General features: G+C 43.5%; 1 long non-coding RNA gene across 1 annotated transcript in view; it reads left to right on the top strand.

Moving 5' to 3' along the window:
- Positions 1 to 1,072: 1,072 nt before the first annotated feature.
- LOC121675699 overlaps positions 1,073 to 20,640 on the top strand; it is a 99,833-nt gene continuing 80,265 nt past the window's right edge. Inside the window, exon 1 of the long non-coding RNA XR_006020195.1 lies at positions 1,073 to 1,177. This is a non-coding gene — a long non-coding RNA (uncharacterized LOC121675699). The remainder of the gene's footprint in view (positions 1,178 to 20,640) is intronic.

Raw genomic sequence — 20,640 nt, forward strand, 5'->3', positions numbered from 1 at the left:
ACCAAGATCCCCACCCTCTGTCTCCCTGCGCTGTCGGTGGAAAGGAGGGACGGGCTGGGGGAAGTAAAGGTGTTTTTAAGGACTTATTTTACTTCTCATTATCCTCCTCTGATTTTGTTAGTAATGAACTCACTTTATATCTCTAAGTTGTGCCTGTTTTGCCCTTGTAGTGTTTTCTCGCAGTCCTTATCTTATGAACTCTTTGTTAAATTTTTCTCTCCTCTGCTCAGCTGTGGCAGGGGAGGTTGAGTGACCGGCTTTTGTGGGTGCCTGGCGTTTGGCCAGTGTCAAACCACAAGAGAGCCTCAGAAGCAATTGTCTAACCATGACTGTGCCTCTGTCCTGCAGGAGCAGGGAATATGGCTTTTCAGGGATTGTCTTCTTGCTACTTCCTCCTCTGTATATGAGGACAAGTGATAGTTTCTGATACCTTAAATTCTAATGTCCTTGTTTTGAGTTCCTCAGTGGGAACTAACCAAAGCTTTGACTATTTTTTTCCTAAACTATCTTATATAGTAAAAGGTTTCTTGAAGAAGGAAAGATTTCTGTAATAGCCCTGGAAGAACAACGAGCAGCTTGGAAGCATGTCTGAGGCTGCTGAGTCACTGGGGAGGAATTATACATTTCCCATGGACCAGGTTTTCTACTGAAGTTTACTTGTTGTGCCAAAAATTTTGCCCAAGACTCTTTTTCAGTATTTTTAGCATGTTGCTCAAAAGTATGGGGGTTTTTTTATCCACTGAAAAATGGCTTTTAATTTAAAATTTCCTAGAAAATGTTGGTAATTGACAAATAGGGACTTTTCATAATTCTCCATATGGCTATTTGGAGTAATGATCAGGTTTTTATATTTACCAAACCAGAACTTTTCAGGATAAAATATGGTTTTGTTTGTTTGTGTATTGAAAAATATTGTGATTCTGTGCAAAGTTTTGAAAGAACTGTAGATCAGCTTTTTAATTTTCCCTTCTCAGCTAGCAAGGAAGAAGAAGAATGCTCCTTATACAGAGAAAAATCCTCTGTATCCACTTTCTCCATGTAACTGATTTGATACCCATCTTTTTTCAGAGGAATTATATTGGGAACCAGAAGCTGCTGGGAAGGAGAAAGATTCTGTGTCATTATCACTTGGACCAGGAAGAAAAAAAGAATCTATGTATATTCCAGTGGCTTTCAGGTAGGAGATAAAGGACACAGCACAGGTGTTTCTGGGATTGCATCATGGTTTGGTTTGTGCTGTTCATTCTTTTTGTGGAGTGGCTATTTTTTATTTGTTTTCCATTCATTTGTCCTCACTTTAAATCCAATAATAGGAAAAAAATTCTTTCTGCTAAGAGCAAGGCCACGTGCCTGTGTTTCACTCAGGAGCCTGCAGAACTAGGGCAGGTCCCCTTTGCCACACAGGTAATTCAATTTACAAGGAGTTTGTAAGGAAATGGTGAATGAAACATGAACTTTTTATGTCCATGGAGAAATTAGTTCTCAAAAAATCACTGCTGAAAGAAGTAGGGAAGGAAAAATGAGCAAAGGAGAGTGAGAAATGTTGTAAACACATTAAGCTGGGCTTCTCTACTTCAGTGTTTGGAGCTGTCTCTGCTATAAATTGTATTGATTAAGAAACTTGCTTGAGCTACCTGCTGCTATCAGTTACTTTCCACTTACTGCTGTCTTTACCTGCTGGGCAGTTGATGGTCTGACAGGACTAAAACCCCAAGTCTTCTTAACCTAGAGCTCATGAGAGCTGGAAAACAGAAGAAAGTAATTTCCACTACTACTGTTTCCTACTGGAACAACCCACATGGCTCATATGGGTGGACTTTTTCTAATGTCTGGAATTGGAATGGGAGAAGTCTGTAGCCTACAATTCTTGACCCTTCCTTCAGGCACTCTGATGAGGAAATGATTGGCTGGTTTTGCTGACTTGTTATATAGATCTCTCTATATAGAAAAAGAAAAAATAAAGCAAAGTCTAGCTTCTTTTTTCCAAATTCAGACCTCCAGTATCAGAGCAGCCCACAGGATTTTCTTGGCTACAATCCAGTAAAATGAAAATGAACATTCAAGTTGTTGAAAAGGCTTTGAAAACCTCAGTCTAAGCCTTTAAAAGTCCATTTACTTTCTCACTGCCCTGACTTCAGGTCAGCTTGGGCTCTTGACTTCACAAACTGCTTTAAAACTACCTTGAATTTCTCATCTTTTATCCTATGGGAGTTTTTTTTCTCTGCCTTTTTTCTCTGATCTTTCATACATCCTTTTTTCCCCCCTTCTTGCACAAAACCAGGCAGAGATGCAGGGCAGAGGCCAGGTGAGGGTGTGCCTGGTTCAGAAATGTGTCCCTGGTGTGTCCTGAAGCCACATCACCTCAAGCTGTTTTCAGTTCTTGTGTACTAAGCAAAATCGGGTTGGATGGTAGATGGTGAAAGAAACCTGATTTTACAGGAGACAGTATTGGGAACCTGTGAACTTTGTCTGCACAAGGCTGTTAAGTGTGACACCAGTTGGCTTGGTCCCAATGTTGCCATGTGGTATGAGGGATGAGGAACCAGGGATTTTGCTCAAAGGTTACCCATTTCTATAGTATTTACTGTGAACTTTGCATTATTTCATCTTCTGGAGATCCTAGAGCAACAACATGCCACAAGCTATTTTGTTGTGCTGAGAAGTCAATTCCAGTCTTTCACAGTTGCAGTGAAAAGCTTGAATGTTTGACCCAGGTATGCTTATAAAAGTTTCCTGTTTTCTAAGCCAATCTCATGAGTTATAAAGTGTTTGACTTAGATTCGAATTCAAGAGACTTAAAGCAGTTCTAAAAAAACCTGGCTGTCAGCAGTCCCTGTGCCTGTATGTATCCAGTGACCTTGGTGCCCAGACACTGATACCACAAAGAAACAGGGAGATCTGCGTACTTTCTAGAAACAAATCCCTCAAAGGCATTTGTCAGTAGGATCCTGAACTGCTGGACATGTTTGAAAGATCAGGTGTCTACTGACTACATGAGTGCTAGTGTCAGTGGTATTTTGGAGGATGGTTCATGAGCTGGAAAATGTGGTATAATCCTTTGTGCCTGACTGAAGCAGTGCCCTGGCAGGCTCCTGGAATATGCAGCTGGAGCACACTTAGCAGGGCTGTGCGACTTCATTCTTGACCTGGCAGGCCAGACATCTCAGGGCATTTTTACTTTAGGGCACTGTTGGTAATTTCTTGTGCTGTGACCATAGTTCAGTATGGTGAGAAGCCACTAGCAGTCATTCTGAAATCTCCTTTTAGCTGAATATGTGGGTCTTTACTTTTTTCCTGGTCTGTTGTACAAAGGGCTCTTGTGCTATTTTCTACTGAAGAGACAGCTGCATTGTATTTACATGGACAAAAAGAGACTTTTTAATGTAAAAAGCTTAACATGACTTTTTTTTGCAAAGAGATATTTGACATGCTAAAAAAAAAGGCAGTCTTGTTCTGGGGTGATGGTAATTTATTTTCACTTGTTAAGAGTGCAATATGAACTTGTTAATTTCATAGTCTATATGAGTGTTATCTTTCTGTTTTAAATTACGACGAATTCATCCCTAGACATCTCACAGTTACTGCTCAACATCTTTGCATCTTGAAAAGTCATTGTGGCAAAGGAGATTTGACTCAGATCTTCCTGGTGCAAAATTAATCACTCTTCATACATGAGCTAAAGGAATTTGCTGAGGTCCTTTATGAGCAAGGCACAAGTATGGACTGTGTCACTGATTAACGTCTCTGAATCTGCCTGTCAGGGGGCAATGAAATTCTCATGTGGAACAATACACTGGCACATGCACAGGTCTTCTGCCAGTTCATTTGCCTGAGGTGTATATCTCTCAACTGCCACATTAAAATTGTAATGCCTGTAACAAGTCCTGAAATTACAGCCATGGGCCATATTCCTTTGACCTTCTCTGTGTTCTTCTTGGATTCATTCCCTCTGCACACGTAGCCAGGCAGCCAGAATGTAAATAAATGCTCCCCACCTGGCAGGTGCAGAAAGGTTAGATTTGCATAAAGGGGCCGGTGTAAATTTCTCCTGTCTGTTGTCGACTCTTCTCTCCAACTGGGAATTTCAAGGCAGAGATAAATGTCAGCTGGAAATAGCACTTCAGCGTCAGCAGTTAATCTCTTCCTGCTATGTCCCTTTCTGCTGCTCTTTACCACACGGATCAGCCAATCTCCTCTGTGTGAACCTCTCATTACTGGCTCTTCTGTTGCTGCTTTGCTTACGGTCTTGACTTTCCTTTTATGTTTTCTGTTTGTGAATTAAACTCTTCTCATCTGGTAAGTCACTCTGCTGAAATGATTGTGCTGAAACAGCCTGCTACCTATTTCATTCTCTGAATGGTTCAATGTGTCTCTGCCCCCTGTTCCTGAGCCTACATGGGTGAAGAATCAGAGATTCTCTTTTATGTGGTTCATCCTACAGTAGTCTTGCTTAGGAACTGTTTGCTAATGGGGATGAGCGCCTCATGAATGGATCCAGTTTTCCAAGTGTTTGATCCGGACACTCACTCAAGGATCTGCTGCTGGTGCACTCTCCTACACGTTAGGCTCTAATGGTGGAAGACACTTCAGTGAGTGAGAGGAGGGACTCCCCACTCCTGCTTCCCCACTTCCTCTGCTTTTAAGTCCCCTTGCCTGTTAGTGCCCTGTAGGAGGCAGAGGTCCCTTTAACGACTCTTTTCTCCATTACCGTCTCTTTGATATTTTTTCAAGTTTCCCTTGCATATTCTGACTGTCCTTGATTATCTGCGCTAGCTCAGGTTATTTTTTCTTCTTCATCTTCTTCTCCCTCCTCTTTTCTTTCACAGACACACAGCCATTGGTCTACAGTAAAGCTGTGTCATAGCTCAATTCAGATCAACCCTTTTCTTTGTAATTTGAACAGCCTACATTGCTTTGTTTCTACCAAACAAAGACACATTTAAGTGTTCCTTGATTTAGCCTGACTCAGAGACAGCTGCTCTTTTCACTGCTTCCAATGAGATGTAACCCAGCCCATAACAATGAGGCCCATATTGCCATCTCCCTTCTGCTTTGCCCGTGTGCCACAGGGACTCTGTCTTCCAAGCAGCCACTTGCCTCTGTTTTTTCCAGCTGCCTCCATCTGTTCTCAGTAGAGTCCCCAACTCCTTAAGAGTTGTTTCCTGGCTGGACTAAACCTGAATCTCCTGTACCCTTGGAATAAATTGTACAATTGTTTCGGCACTTCTCCAAGAACAGTTTAGCCCCTTCATGTCAGCCTGTGGTGGGGGATGGCTTTCTGATCTGTCTCCCCTTCTGTAATGCGTTAAAAATACGCTGTTTCAGGCAGCCTCTCCAGGGCTGCTATTGCTGCTTTCAGTAAGAGGAATGAGATGAAAAAAATAGATCAGTAATTTGGTTCTAAATCACTTCCCCAACAAAGCCAGTGCTGAAGGTCACTTGTAATGAAGCTGTCATATGCGTAAGGCCTCACAATCAGGCGGAGGAAAAGGAAAATGAGGCTGGAGATGAGTTCATGGCAATCTTGATTCAATTTCACTGAGGTGCAGGTGTTTGGATTGGAGTCCAGGACATTAACAGGAAGGTCAGGACAGAGAAACTGCTTGTGTGGAATTTCTCTGCTGTGCTAGGAAAGACCACAGAGCCCTTTGGAGGTGCTCAGCCCTGACTGTATGGAAACCTGTGAGCAGGGTCGCTCTTTGCGGGAAGGGTGAGATTGTGCCCCACCTGCAAAGCATCTGGGCATAGATTCACATCCTCTGAGAATTTGCAGGAGGGCTTGCATGGAGGTTTGAAGCTGCAGCTTGGAGACTACAGATCCCTTCCCATAGCAGTGTGTTAGTGTGCAGAAAAGGAGCCCTGACTTGCAGGGAAATGAGCTGGTAGTATTTCTTAATAAAAGACATTTTAAATTGTTAAAAATACTTTTTTAAATTTAGAATTTATGCTGTCAAAAAAGAAATTAATTTACCAAAAAAAGTAAATACATTGTGCTGGTTTGAAAGTAAACCAGCGGGAGAAATTAACCCCACACAAATACCTTGCAAGAGATTTCAAGTTGGAGTTACAATTAATTATACAATACATATATATACAATAAATGCAACAACACAGAAGAAACTAGCTTAAAACAAAGTCAGAGTAGAGCCTGGCATCTGTTGGTCAGGGTGGTGTTCACAGTCCAATTAAGCAGTGATTGCAGTGCTGTTGAAGTGATGGTTCAGTCTTGTTGAAAGCAGTGGTCCTGTGGAAGGTTTGGTCCTCCTGTGGAAGCTGAGGTCCTCCTCTGGATGCCCAGTGGTGGTGGTGGTGGTGTCCCAGGCCCCAAAGTGCCCAGATTATATACAGGCAGCAATGTTCAGTACCTCCCCCAGGGCGGGGAATTTCACGATAGAATGATGTAATCCCATGAGTCATAGGATATTTTGGGAAGTCCTTGATAGCCTAGGTTGCTACAGCTGCCCATTGGGGCCATTGAGCCATGATGGCCCACTGGCAGAGATGACCTCCTTAGGCTGGGTGGTTATTCAGTGATGACAAAGAAAACACTACACCCAGCTCATAGCCTTCAGGATGGGGTGTGCACTGGACAGCTGTTGCAAACGACCAACCATTAACAGTTCATCAGGAATAATGTGATGGGTGTAGAATACATAGTTTGGTTACACCCATATCAGCAGTCTTTCTCCTGTAACTGTGACATACATCTTTTAAAGGTTGACATAAAATGACTTGATTTAAAATTATTGCAAAGAAACCTATTGATTGACCCAACTTGATGTTTTTTAGACAGGAAGTTTAGGTTCAGGAAGGCTTTTTGTGGTATTTCTATCTTGTTTCAGGATGGAAACTATGGTTTGTCAAGTTTGACATTGTCTGGCTTCCATCTCAGGCTAGCACTGTTCTGGCTGTGGGCTGCCTATAGCTTTGGTGTCCTGATTAAATTTGTTGCCTTTTTTTAGAATTATTTCCCCTGGAGTTTCCCAGAAAAGCAGTGGAGCAGAGAGAAGTGGGAGTAAGGAAAGGAAAAACAAACAAGGTTCCCCGCCAATACACAGCCTTGAGAGTTACAGAGATGTAACCCTGTACAAGGGAGTGTGATGGGATGATCTGTCTTCCTGGTGGCCCCGCAGGGTGCATCATAATAACTGTTCATTGAAACCCATAGGAGGAGGTGTGAAATTTAGTGTGAAAGTATTTCCTGTTGGTGTCCCTGGATCTAATCCCCGTTCCTTCTCACCCGCCATCACAGATTTCTTGTGATCTCTGGAGAAGCTAGATCCCCAGACCAAAGAGGGCATTATTTTAACTTGGCACTTAGCCCTTAACTCAGAGTGATGTTTATACTGGCAGCGGTGGGAAGAGGAAGAGAAATAGTCCACTCGCTGGGGTTACAGTGCCTGCTATGTTTGTCATAGTGGAAGTTCATTGGAAAAAGACTTCAGGTAGGAGAAGCAGGAAGTAAATATCTTTCTTCTCTGGGGAGGCCATTTGGATTGTGAGAGATTTCCACAGCAAAGTTCAGAAGGAACTTTTTGAACTGCCAGACAGGGAAATTTTATAGCATAACCATGGATTTCAGGAGGTATCTTCAACAAACAGTAGTGTATCTTTTGGGTGCAGTGCCCTTTGGGGAGGGCTTGGGCCACTGATGATGAGAAGGCATCAGTCATCCTTTATAGCATTGTTTGACAGTTGCTTAACTGTGGTGTGAGAAACTACATAAGGAACCAAGCATGTTGAACTAGACTTCTAAATATCTTTCAGGGCTTCTGGAATTAAGCCTAAAAGAAAAGTCTTGAGGGTGTTTTGTCATGGGCTTTTGTTGGGGGATGTTGTCATGTGTCTGTGCTTTGGACATCACAAAGCCAGCATCCTTAGAGATCTTATTATCACAACTCCTTGAAAAACTAGCCACTTCCAGAAGGCTGCATGTAGGACAATGTAACGAAGAACTGCTTACTAGAGCTTTTCTACTATAACTCCTGCCTCTTTGTACAGCTCTGGACATGTGGGCTTTGTCTGGCTAATGAAGGTGTCTGGGACTTTGAAAGCTCAGGAAGCTTGTAGTGGTCATTATCAGGCTCCTACAGCAGCCTCACTTAAATATCTGTTATTTCATAAGAGGCAAAAGGGTCAATGCAATTGGGAAAGTGAGCTTGGACATGCAAAGTAATTTCATGGGGAAAACAGCACAGGTAATTAGACTTGACAAAACCTTTTGGTGAGTGACTACACTGTTACCTCCTTTCCCAAGCATCATATCTATACCCTGGTAAGTATTCCACGTGCATCTATAGACCCAGTGGCCCACATACATGCACATGTGTCTCATGGCAATGGATGTGCAGTATACGCAGCTGATATGCAGTATCATGCAAGAAATATTGTTCTTAGTCACAATACTACAAAACACTACCCACGCATGTAAGTGGTGATGCACACACATAACAGAGGTTAGGAAATCTTAAATAGTTAATAACTCCCATGCATTTTCTGCTTGTATTTATAAGTGCTTGTATTTTCTGCAGTTACAAAAGATGCTGGAGCCAAAAATGTTGGTTTGTTTGCTGGAATTTTCCATCAGCACTCCTCTGTCCTAATGGCTTTTTAAATTTTATTTATTTATTTATTTGTTTGCATGTCACACCTGTGTATGACAATGCCTTTGTCAGCATCCCAAAAAAGCCTTTCAATGTAGTGAACAAATAAATAAGCCTCTGAGATCTAACTTTGCATGTTCAGATAAGCAGATGTCCTCAAAGCCTACTTCTGAGCAGTGTTGCCTGGTGTTGTTCTGTGGCACAGCAGTGAAAATGGATCTCTTCCAATATTTTTTTTTAAATTTGAATTTTTCCTGCAAAGGTTTTGTATTAGAAACTCATATGTCCTTGGTTGCAGGCTCATCTGTTAGACAATACACCTGGACATCATCTATCCTCAGCCAAGATGTGGTCTGGTCATTTCCTGCCAGAGCACGTAATTGGGTTGGGGAGCAAAGAGCAATTGTGGGATACAAAACCAACTCTCCATGGGACTCTACAAAGATTTTTCACAGTAAGAGCTGGTTATGTTCCCCTGAGCTACACAGGTGTTTAAAAAGGAGGTTTGAATTTCCATGGCAACAGGCTGCATTCTGCTGACTCTGGTAGTCTGTCACTCTCCAGATCTGTTTGTCACCCCTAGTGCTCCGAGTTTCAAGGCCAACAATGTGTGATGGACAGAGATTGTAGTGGGGTTGTGTTGGGGTCAGACATTCTGGTTGAGGGAATGTACCACAAATGCCCTGTGGGAGAGGCACAGAGGAGTTCAGATGATACTGGTGAATTCTTCAGCCTGGCTCATACATCAGTTACAACAGGATCTTCATGGTTAAGCCATTATCTGGTTACTAGGAAGCTCAAAGGCATCATGTCCCAGTGGGACTGTGACCTTGTCTAGCTCCTCTTATCTGAAAAGCTCCATTTTTTATGTACATCAGATTATTAAATCTGTGAGGCACTGTGGGGAAACTGAGGCAGCCCTAGGCAGTAGCTACTTTTACAGAAAATGCCAGTGCCAGAGCTAGGAGCAGGATCTAGAAGTTCTTGTTTCCTTTGTTCCCCCACCTCATCATGAGGAACTATCACCTCTCATGGAACTGGGAAAGTAGAAGGTAATTTCCTGAATCACTTCTTAGAAGAAAAAAAAACTTTCATGTGCACATAAGCAAAAGAATAGGCAATAATATTTTAGTGGCATAAAGGACAGTAGATATGGACAAATCAGAGGGAAGGGAATTGTGTGCTCAGAGATAAGGATGGGGTGGGCTGAGGCATTTTGTATTTCTGGGTGATTGAAACAGCGGAGGAGGGCAAGTGCATCAACAGCGGTGTGAGGCTGGCGTAAACCCAGAGGGAAAGGAAAAGTTCTGTTGTGGAGTTTATCGTGAGTTCAGTGTAAGCTCAAAGGCTGGCATGAAGTTTGTTTCCCATGACCCATGTATTTCCCATGATCTGTAGGAAAAACATGGTTAACAGCCTGTAGGAGAGTATTTACTGAAAGGGCTGTGCATAGCTGGCGCCAGAACGGGAGGAGAGGGCAGAGAGTCTCCTTAAGGGGCCCCTTTGAGAAGCTGCATGGAAATGTCTTCTTTTGACATGTATATGAGCCACTTGTTTTTCTGTTGTCACAGAAGCCACTCCAGCACAAGCACTACATGTGGCAAGCTGGGCTGGGAGGAGGAGCTGAGGGAAGAGGGATGGTGCGATGACCTATTCCATCGAGTGGGAACATACTGGTGTGGCTGTGCTGCAAAATGAAAGGCTGTCAGGCAGAGCATTAGCCTCAACTAAGGGGACAAAACTATCTTTGTCCCTCTCAGGATGCCACACATACTCTGAACGAGATATCCAATGAAGGTATCACTCCTGTGTGCAAATGGGAGAGGAGTAGGGTGGAGAGAGCTGCATCCCCTTACGTAATTGGGTTATCCTTGGTGAACTGGCATGCAGGGAGGCTGAGCAGCTTGGAGGCTGGCAGGCAGCATTTGCCTCTGCTGAGCAAATGTGTTTATCTCCAGAGCTCTCGGAGATGTTTATGGCTGAGGAAGGGTGTAAATCTCACTGGATTCAAGCCCGTGGATAATTTTTCCCTTCCTCTTCTGGCTCCTCTCCCCATGCCCTCCTGCCCTGTGTATGAGACACTGTTCACAGGCTATAAATGGATGCAATGCTCTGCTTAATGTGGAGAGACACCTTACAATCAGGTGAGGCACAGAGAGGGAGGTGAGGCACAGGGTGGGAGGCAGCTTGCCAATTCCTGCTCCTTCCCACTGTAGTCAGTCCCTGAGCCTCCTATCACACTCATCTGTGGGAAGCTCATTTCTTCCATTTCCCCTTAAAATGACTTGTAGACTATAAAGCCTGGAGCAGGGCAGCTGCGTGCTCCGAATCCTAAGGTGCTGTTCCTCACAGGAGAGGGTGGCAGGATGCAGGGAGGGAGTCCATGCCACTCTAATTCCATGACTCCAGTTTGGCTCTTGTAGCTTATGAGGCTATCAAAGCTCTCACTTAATTACAGCCCTAGCCATCAATCTTTCATCCTGTTAATTATGCTTCCAGCCAGGGTTAGCAGTATTTTTATTCTTGAGGCCTCAGGAGAATTTCCAACTTATAAGAAATCACCGCCAACCCACAGTAACTGGTATGGGTTGTGTGTCTGTAGGACTGCATTCCCGCTGCATGGCTGCAGGAAAGGTGTGGGGTGGTAAAGCTGGGGTCATCTGGCCTTGCAAGGTTTTGTTTGGTTTTGCAGGATGAATGTTCCTGGGCCCAGAGAGCCAGATAGGGACCATGCATTGACTGACCTTTGATGCCTTAGGTTTTAACTTTTATATTTTTCAAATCCTATACTGCCTAGTGTGTAACTCTGAAGTTTCTTGTAGCCTGTTAACTTCTGCTCTCTCGTGCTAGGTAGACATAACAAAGCCTCTCTGGGCTTGCTCTTCAAGGACACCCAGACCGTCCTAGGCCCAAAAAGTATAAACCAAAAAGCCTCTAAAATGGGGCAAGCTGAGGGGAATTACATAATTAAACTAAAGCTTTAATTGGGAGAATTAACCCTGGTATGCAAATGAACCAAACCTATAAAAGTGTGAAGAACTCGTGACCTGTTGTCCATCTTGGGGTCCATCTTGGCAATAGCCTCTGGCCCCCAGGGGGTATCTTTGAAGGCCTTTCAAATAAACACCTGCTTTTATTCTCTTACTCCTGTCTAGTCTCTGTTTCTAGGAGGCCTCTTAACGCATCGCCATGACCAGCTGAATTGACAGAGCCCTCGCAGTGGCAGTTAGTTGTTCCAAGGCAGTACAGCGGGGCTGAGCATAACATATCGACTCATTATGGCATTATCTCTTCATTACCCACAAAGTGCTGTTGGAGCGTGGGGAGCAGCACAGGGAGTAAGACAGAGAGGAGGGAAATGGCTCATTAACTGCCCAAAGGAATCAAGCTGAACATCTCTTTTTCTCAGAAGAGGCTCTGTCAGCACCCAAAAAGGACAAGTCTAATAGGAATTAGGCTTGGCTCAGGGAACCTGTAACCTACATATACCCTTACACTTGCACCAACTAACACACGTGCAATGTACATCTTGGATGCTCCCATAGTGCAAGAACAATCATCTTTCTGTCCATCAATGTCCACTTAAATTTAGAAACACGTGTGCCAAAACATGCTCTGTATCTGCAAACCAGTTCATCTGCTCTATAGGCACTGTTTGCAACCACATCCAACTCAGTTACATCTAACAGTCCCACCCTCCTACCAGAAAGCAGGCACAGCAATTGTACCAAGCTTGCTTTCTATGGGCAGGGAGTTTTGTCTCCCCCGTATGCATTCCTCTGTGCTCACACTGTGCATTCCAGTGCATTCTGTCCCCTCAGCTGTGAAATCTGCTTCTATGCACATGCATAGAAGTATGTTCACAAGTATGTTCTTGCCTTTCCCTTCCTTCCAATTATTCTTTCCCTGGTTTCCATGAGTTCTGCTGGTACACACTGTGGCTCCCACGGGTTTGCCCTCATCATGGCTCCCAGTGAGAACCAGGCCCTTGCAGCAAACACAAGTACTGGCAGAGTATGCTGGCACCAGGGCTTATTTCTTGAATGAGACCCCTTTCTTGGGAGCCAGGAACCTTTCAGCTTACATGTTATTCCACATGAAATGTGGGAAACAAACTCCCAGTGGTCTCTCAGCTCACCCCCCAGCTGCTGGACTCTGCCTGCAGTCACTTTGCAGCACTCCTTATCTCTGCTGCCCTTCCTTTTCAGACATGGATCAGGAAGCCATTAACTTGTTTACTCTATGCAGGCCCAGCCTCACAGACATCTTGCTGGACAATATAACAACAAAAAAACATTTGACAAGATTTATGGGGCTGTTCCTGCCAACTGTGGACTGTGGAAAGTAAAAAATCTCCTTTCTTAGGTAATAAAATATAAAATGGGACCCAATTTCTCTCCAGGGTAGGAATCATTATGTTTGACAATGCTGTAAAACACATGGTGCTACAGCATGGGTGTGAGAGCCAGAGTAAACGCTGCCTTTGGAAAGCTCATTCATTGCAAAGCTGGGATGTGTGAGTCATTGCAAAATAAGACAGGAAGGGTCTTGGGTGGAGAGAGTCTCCCTTCAGCCTTTCTCTTCTCTGAAAGAACTGGAAATCCCTTTACAAGCTTTGCAAAGATTTTCTGAAACTGATTTTAAATTCATTCAACTAAACTGGAGCAAGTACTATGGGTATATAAAGTAAGACTGGTCTGCTCCTTTATTAAATCAGTTTAGCTTAATTGGCTCACAGAATGTTTAACCTGATGAAGGACTTTTCACTAGTTCAGTTGCACCAATTAGAAATCAGGCCTGAATCCTCTTTGTGCCAGAGACTCTGGGCTTTGTCTAAGGGAGAAAAAAAGACTGTCTAAGGGAGAAAATAAGTAACAGCTCTCAGATGATGATTTTCCCCTTATGTGCCTGCCTATTTATCCTTTGGTTTGTCTATACGAATTATTTTGGAGGTCTGTGTACACTGTGCATCTCTGGCAACGTTACCATAGTGAGAGGCTAGCAACAAGATTTTGATTTAAGTTACACTGTGCTGGGGAAGACCTGTATTTCCAAAACCTATCTTAGGCAAGGGAAAGAGGAGGTGTTATGTCAGGCAGGAATAGAAAATGAAGGAGAGATGTGAGAGATGTAGCTGTAGGGCTCAGTCATTCCCCTGGGTGCCAAATGTGGGGAAAAAGGTGTTGACACCAGAAACACAGTGCAAAGTGCATTGTCTCTTCTCCTGTGTGGTATGCTCACAGAGCATGTGTGCTCAGCAAAGTTGTGTCAACCCACTGGGAGAAGCATCTTTTAACTTCATGTCAACATTTGCAATTCTTATTAAAATCAGATTGCCTCAGGACTGGAAACTCTTCATTCTCTGTGTTTCAGGAAATTCAGTGTAAATGGAAAAAGCAGTGAGATCACCTTCAGCCAAGACAGGGGGGACTTTTGGCTTACTTTGGCTTACCTTGTGTCAAGAAAATTAATCCACAAACACCAGAGGTTTATGTCCAAAAAGGAGACAGAGGAGTCCCGTTACTTTATCGAATAAAGGGGGAGGCCATGGCACATTCCCCTGGCATCTCTCAAATTGTTAGAGGACGCAGCCTCCTTTTTATCCTAATTTCCCAGCCGCATTTCCCTCTCTCTTTCCCCATTGGCTGAGGTACTTGAGAGGTACAGACTTCCCAAAAAGCCTAATACCTAAGACTCCCTTCTAAAGTATAACCCCCCCTTTATTTTAATTCTTATGGAATTTATGGTTCTTCCCATTGTTTCTTTCATCTCTCAATATCCAATTTCATTTATCAGCAGACGTGTAGTTTATTTGTAAAGACAAATCTCTTTCTTTCTGTTCATCAATCAGTGGAATCCTTCCCTTTTATTTCTCAGTGCTAGTTTTATCTACCAGCAGGCCCACAGCTTGTTTGTAAAGACGAGTCCCTCATTCCTTTCACTTGTATGAGCAGAAAAGAGAACATTCCAGTGAGTGGTTCCTCTGACTGTATTAGTGGATGCAGATGTTTACTTGATTTGGGGCACTGTAATCACTGACAGCTCCCAATAGCAAAGTAATCAAATTTTGCACAATTGCTATTCTGGGTTAATGGCTTTGGTTACCACCACTAGCTGGCCAAGATTCCTTTGCTCCTCAGTAGTGCACATTATTGTTAGCTTTTTCTTTTTCCAGTGGGTTCCTTCTTCAATGAGTAACTTATTTTAATGAAATACTCTTAGATTCTGCTTATCTGGTGTCAAATGTTTGTATCCAACTACGGCATAATTTATACCAGTATTGAATGTACCATATAGCCTGTAGCATATGTTCCATTATGTCCTAATAAATCTCTAGAATGTGGACTACATGGGCTTAACTTTCACACAGTCACAAGCTAAGAACAAACTATTTGAAAGAGATAAGCATTCTCTTGATATCAAATGCTGCTATTTGGGATTTCTGATCCATGTGGTGATGAACTGCATCTCCCCACTACAGTTTCCCCTTGCTTCTGCCCTGCTCCTTCCTCAATCTGTGCTTTGCAGATCACAGACAATTTGGTAAACATGCAACAAGACCAGTCCCCTCTGGCTCTAAAACATTCTTAACATTTTCATACAGTAACTGCTGCAGAATAGGTAAGTGTATTACAAAAGGCATTCACTGTTAGTCAAAGGTTGTGTGTGAAAGACAAAGCAAAGAACCCTTAAAAACAAAGGAAAAAGAGGTGAAAAAGCCACACTGAGGGCAGTAGTTTCTTGTTTGGGCAAAAACTGGTTTTAGTGAAGAATCCTTTTATTTCCCCTGGTTCTCCTTATCATCTCCCACACAGTATCTCCTTCTCTGATAAGGAACCTGCTCTGGGGTTTATTCTTTACTGTGCAAGCTTGTCATGTCTGTGTTTAATGAAGTTTAATTATCTTCTGAGATTCAATGAATAATTATAAATCTCTTCAAGATGCAATCACAAGCACTTCATGGTTCATTAACAGTGGAAAATCAATTGTAATTCACCTAATCTCTCTCTCCTGACCAGCCATATGCTTGTAGCTCCTGTGCACCTTGTTGTTTCTCCCTCATTTCAACACCAGGGAATACATTCATCTGTTTTTCTATGAAACAAGGTATAGTTTAGGGTAGGGGAAAGAATTATGGAATGCAGGAAGTGGGAGCTTAGACAGCAATGTTAGATAAGCCTACCAGTGAGCTCTGTCTCATGCTGAGGGTGCTTTGGAGATGTCAAGAGCTCTAGTGTCCTCACTTTGGAGACACTCACCTCTGAGAGTGTAGTGGCTCCGCACTAGGAATTGCCTGACTGTATACATCTTGTTTTCCTCTTGATCTGGTCTTCAATTTGAACTCAAATTACAGTTTTCTCTGTTGAAAGCTTCCTGAGATCTGTGAACCTTTGCACTGTTTGAAGAGTAAGGTCTGAAAGTTTATTTTTGTTGGGACTGAAAAAGCTGGAGATGTCAGCCCTGGCACAGGAAGCTACTCAGTGCTGTCTTTAACTTTCCAAACAGCAGGCAGCATGTGAATCCAGCTGCACAATCATCCTGGAGTGACCTTTCTAATTGAAATCTTTAACCTTTCTGCATAGTTATAGATACAAATTTTTACTGAATGAAGAAAAGATGGTTGTTTTAAAATTTTTTTATAAAGGTTAAAAGATTGAAGAATAAAAGAGAAAGTGAGATAGGGAAAGAGGGATGGAAATTAATGCAGTTGAGTTGCAGTTTCCAGCAGCCCCAGGAGAGCTCTGCAATGAAGATGACATTTCCATACAATTGACATTTCCCGGCTGAAGCAGTCTTCTGATTTGCAGCTGCTTGTGTGCAGAGACCATCATGAAGAGGATTGTTAGTTTCTCATATTCATCAAATGGGATTTAATCTTCCCCCATCCCCACATACCCTACATCTCCTTCTCAGAACTGGCACAAGCTCTGAACTCTGCCTTTTCTTCACCTTTTGTAGGGATGATCTTTGCCACACCTGATTTTTCAGCTCTCTGTGGAGTTTAGTGGAAACAAGAACTTGCTTTTTACTGGAAAGATGGATGGGAACAATGTGATTTCAGCTTCCAGTTTTGGGAGTGAGGTTTTTTGTGGTTTTCCATTTATTTGTATGTTTACTGTTTGTATTTGTCTGTACAGTTCCTGGCAGAGCAAGGTTTTGTGGCTTTCAGGGTCTGCAGGCTCATAATCAGCTTCCAGCATCTTACACACGAATCCTTCATGGGTGATACTTCCTCCTGGTCACAGGTTGCTGTGGAACAGAGCAGCTTGTCTTCCAGACTGTTGAAATTTTTCCAAAGTGCATGTACTAAACTGGAAATGAATGCTCCATGACACTTCATCGCTTTCAATCTGCTTGATTCAATTTAGATGAGTAGAATATGCATCTTCATCTGAATTATTCCTCTTCAATAAATATGTTGCTGCAGTAATCAATTGGCACATAATTAACAAACAATAACTATCTTATTAAATCAGAATGAAATGTAAATGCAATCTGGATTTGTTTAGATCTGCAGTGATGAGTTCTTTGCTTCCCCTTCAGCCATTTCTCCTCTTGAGCAAGAGCTGCTGCCATGGCTGTCACCGGGTACAATTATTGATGTGCTGCCCTCTAGGGCAATGCTGAACCGATGTTTCATGTGTGCATGTTGCACAGCAAGTCAACATGGGCAAAGCTGGATCAATGCAGGCAGCAGCTGCTGGCCACATGGCACAAGTGCTTTTATTAACCCTCTAATCCTGGAGCTTTCCTACAGGGCCACTTCAGAGAGCACAGAGATCAAGGCCAGCCCTTTCTATTCATTCCTTGCCACCAACACTGTGTCTTTTGTCTTTGCCCGAAGCCATGACTATTCCCAGCCTTTGTCCCAGTCCATCTTCATGCTGAGTTGGTGCAGCTGCATCACATCCCTGAAATGAAGGCTCAGCTGCTCTATGTGTGTAACTCTGTCCTGTCAGTGCACTGTCCTTCACTGCAGCTGTCCCTGCCTGGCTGCGAGCCCTGAGGGATGGATGGATGGATGGATGGATGGATGGATGGATGGATGGATGGATAGATGGACGGATGGATGGAAGTAAACTAGAAATGCCAGCAACTGGCTTTGCCAGCAGTCGGATAATGTTACTGTCCTGTTCAGTTGTACTGCAGAATAGGATGTTGAATTAGATAACACAGATTAGAGACAACATCTAAGTCACAGTTGTCCTGAATTGCCATGTAACATTGATATGCAGTGATCAGTTTCAGCTGAGAAATGGTTGTATTCAGTGGTGAATGAGCTGATCTTTACCTGGTGTCACCCAGGGCATTGAAGCAACACTTGAGGCACTTGAATTTGTTTCTGACTTGGCTAGTAATCTTCTCCAACACCTTTAGCAAGTCATTTAATCCCTCTGTACTTTCATTTTCCTGTCTGTAAATGCCTATAATGACACACATTTTCTGCTTAAAAAGCTTCAATATCCTTTGCTGAAAAGAGCTGTGCAAGTGTCTTGGTTTGAAAGACAGGTGTCTGCTAAGGAAGGCAGAAGCCTCCCTTGGAATGGCAGAGGTAACCCCCTTCCCTCCGAGTTACTATAATTTTGAAATCAAGGGGCTTTTAGGCAAAGATGTGGGAAATAGGAATAACAGTTCTTTACTATTATATATATAAACAGTCAAACAAACAACAATAACTATGGCAGTAACAGCAAACAATCACAAACCCAGTGCCAGCCTTCTCAGCTGTCAGGTCCTTTCCCCTCGGGTGCAGTTCCGCTCGCAGCCAGCAGGGGCGCTGGGGGCTCCCGGTGAGCAGGGCAGGTGCGATGGTTCCCCCGCGGCTGCAGGGGGCACTCCGGAGGGAGATCGGGGAGCACGCGGCACCGGTGGCCTGGGATCCTGGGGATGGATGGAACAAAGAAGCTTCACAAACCCCTGGGCAGCTGGTCCCGGTGTCTGGCTGGACCCTCAGGAACAGCAGGATGGAACGGCAGGCTGGAGCTGCAGGGATGAGCACAAATCCCAGATGGCAGACGAGATGTATCCAAACGGAGACCCCCCCGGAGGTCTAGGCAAGCAGGGTGAGCACGGCTACAACGTAGCGAGAGCTCAAAGCAGCAGCAAGGCAGGGTGGCCATGGCCTGTCTCCAAGCGGGGCAGGGAAGGCAGGCTTGAGATCCCGGTGTTTTTCCAGCAGAAAGAAAAGCGGCCAGAGAAAAAAACAGCTTCCTCTCTCTCTGGACGCCGAGACCCAACTGCCCACACCCCCAGGTGAAACAAAAAGAGCAGCCAGGTCCTTTGTTTTCCTGAAGTATTCAGCCATTTTTTCCCCTAGCAACATGTATACGGGAAAATTTCTTTAACAGAAAAAAAAACCTAGGACTAAACTAAAACCCCAACAGGAAGACTAGATGTTTTCTTTAATACCATATAGTTTGATGGCTTGCTAAAAAAATAAAGACACTACAGATGAGATGATTAGATACAAGTTTGATAAGTGTTGACAGATTGTTATTAGCAAGAGAGCCACTGGAAAGCATTGCTTGCAGATTTTGACCATCAGGGGTAAATTCATTTGCATAAATGTACCATCCAAATCTTACTTGAGCATGGGTTACCTTTTGACCCTGCTTACACTGAGAGACTTGATGACTGACATAGAACTTAATCATTTAAGAGAGAAGCTGCAGATAGGAGTAGTATGCTGGTAGATAATTGTGCTTCAGTTACACAGAGTAACAGGAAGAATTTGATGAGTACTCTTCCTGGTGTCTTAAATGTGTCTAGAAAAGAAGGATACTCCTGTAAAAGGAAATTGCCTCTGAATTTCCTTTAGAGCAGAGATAGACATTCATAGAATGACAGAAATACTTAAATACCCTTTAGAGAAGAAGTGCCAAGCAAAATGGAAACTTCTGCCTTAAATTTCCAGACTAGGATCTCCAGACTATCCACACCATTTTTAATTAACTGATGGTTCAATTTTTGACAGCTTTCAGGTGCAAGGTAAGTTAGTCAAGAGAACAGCTCAGGTATTTTGCTATTTCTGGCCATACCAGAAGTGGGTATATTTTTCCATGTATGAGGGTAAAAAGAGAGATGGAGAGATGGCTTTCCTTCACGATGATTTGATGACACTCTGGGATATATCCCACCAAGGAGAGCATCCCCTGGACCCATTTCTTTATTGCTTTTTACCTGCTTTCACCATTTTTAGCAGGGTGAGGTAAGTGTTAACACTGTCTCATTCCCAGTGGTGACAGTTCACACCTGCTTTGCACTTTTATAACCTGGGGTGTAGGAACAAGGTTGTCTTGGGGTGATTTTATGATAATACTGTATTTCCCTATCGTCTGCTTTATGCCCAGAAATGGGTCCCATAGCTTTAAGCTGGGTCCAGGAGAGGAGGGACAGAAGCCAGGCGAATTTTCCAGCGCTGTTTGTGTTCCAGGACTCACACACACTCCCCTGCGTTCTCACCACTGCAGAGCTGAGGGAGCACCTTCCTTCTTTTAGCCAGCCTGTTAGCTGAGGCAAGAAATTTTCCCATACCAGCACACCGAAATCCTCCAGTAACTTCTTCCCCTTCTGGAAGTGTTCGGCCTAGCTGTGATTCGAGAACCAGATCATCAGACTCCATGGACCAGCAGGGAGGCTGTGGGGACGCCACATCCTGGCCTCGGACTTTGGGAGGGGCCGAGCCAGCTGCAGAGGGAACTCGAAATCCACCAGCTTTCTCTGCAGAGAGGAGGTTTATTATCTGACATTATTTATATTTTTCCTGTGCCCTGTTGTCTCGGTTTTGAAAGACAGGTGTCTGCTAAGGAAGGCAGAGGCCCCCTTGAAGTGGCAGATATAACCCCTTTTTCCTCCAAGTTATTATATTTTGAAATCAAGAGCCTTTAGGCGAAGATGTGGGAAATAGGAATAACAGTTCTTTACTATATATATATATATGTATATAACCAGTCAAACAAAACAACAACAACTATGGCAGTAACAGCAATCACAAACCCAGTGCCAGCCTTCTCGGCTGTCAGGCTATTTCCCCTCG

Source organism: Corvus kubaryi, unplaced genomic scaffold, assembly GCF_017639235.1.
Source record: "Corvus kubaryi isolate FWS band 111438036 unplaced genomic scaffold, C.kubaryi_AGA036_p1.0 75, whole genome shotgun sequence".
Taxonomy (NCBI): Eukaryota; Metazoa; Chordata; class Aves; order Passeriformes; family Corvidae; genus Corvus; species Corvus kubaryi.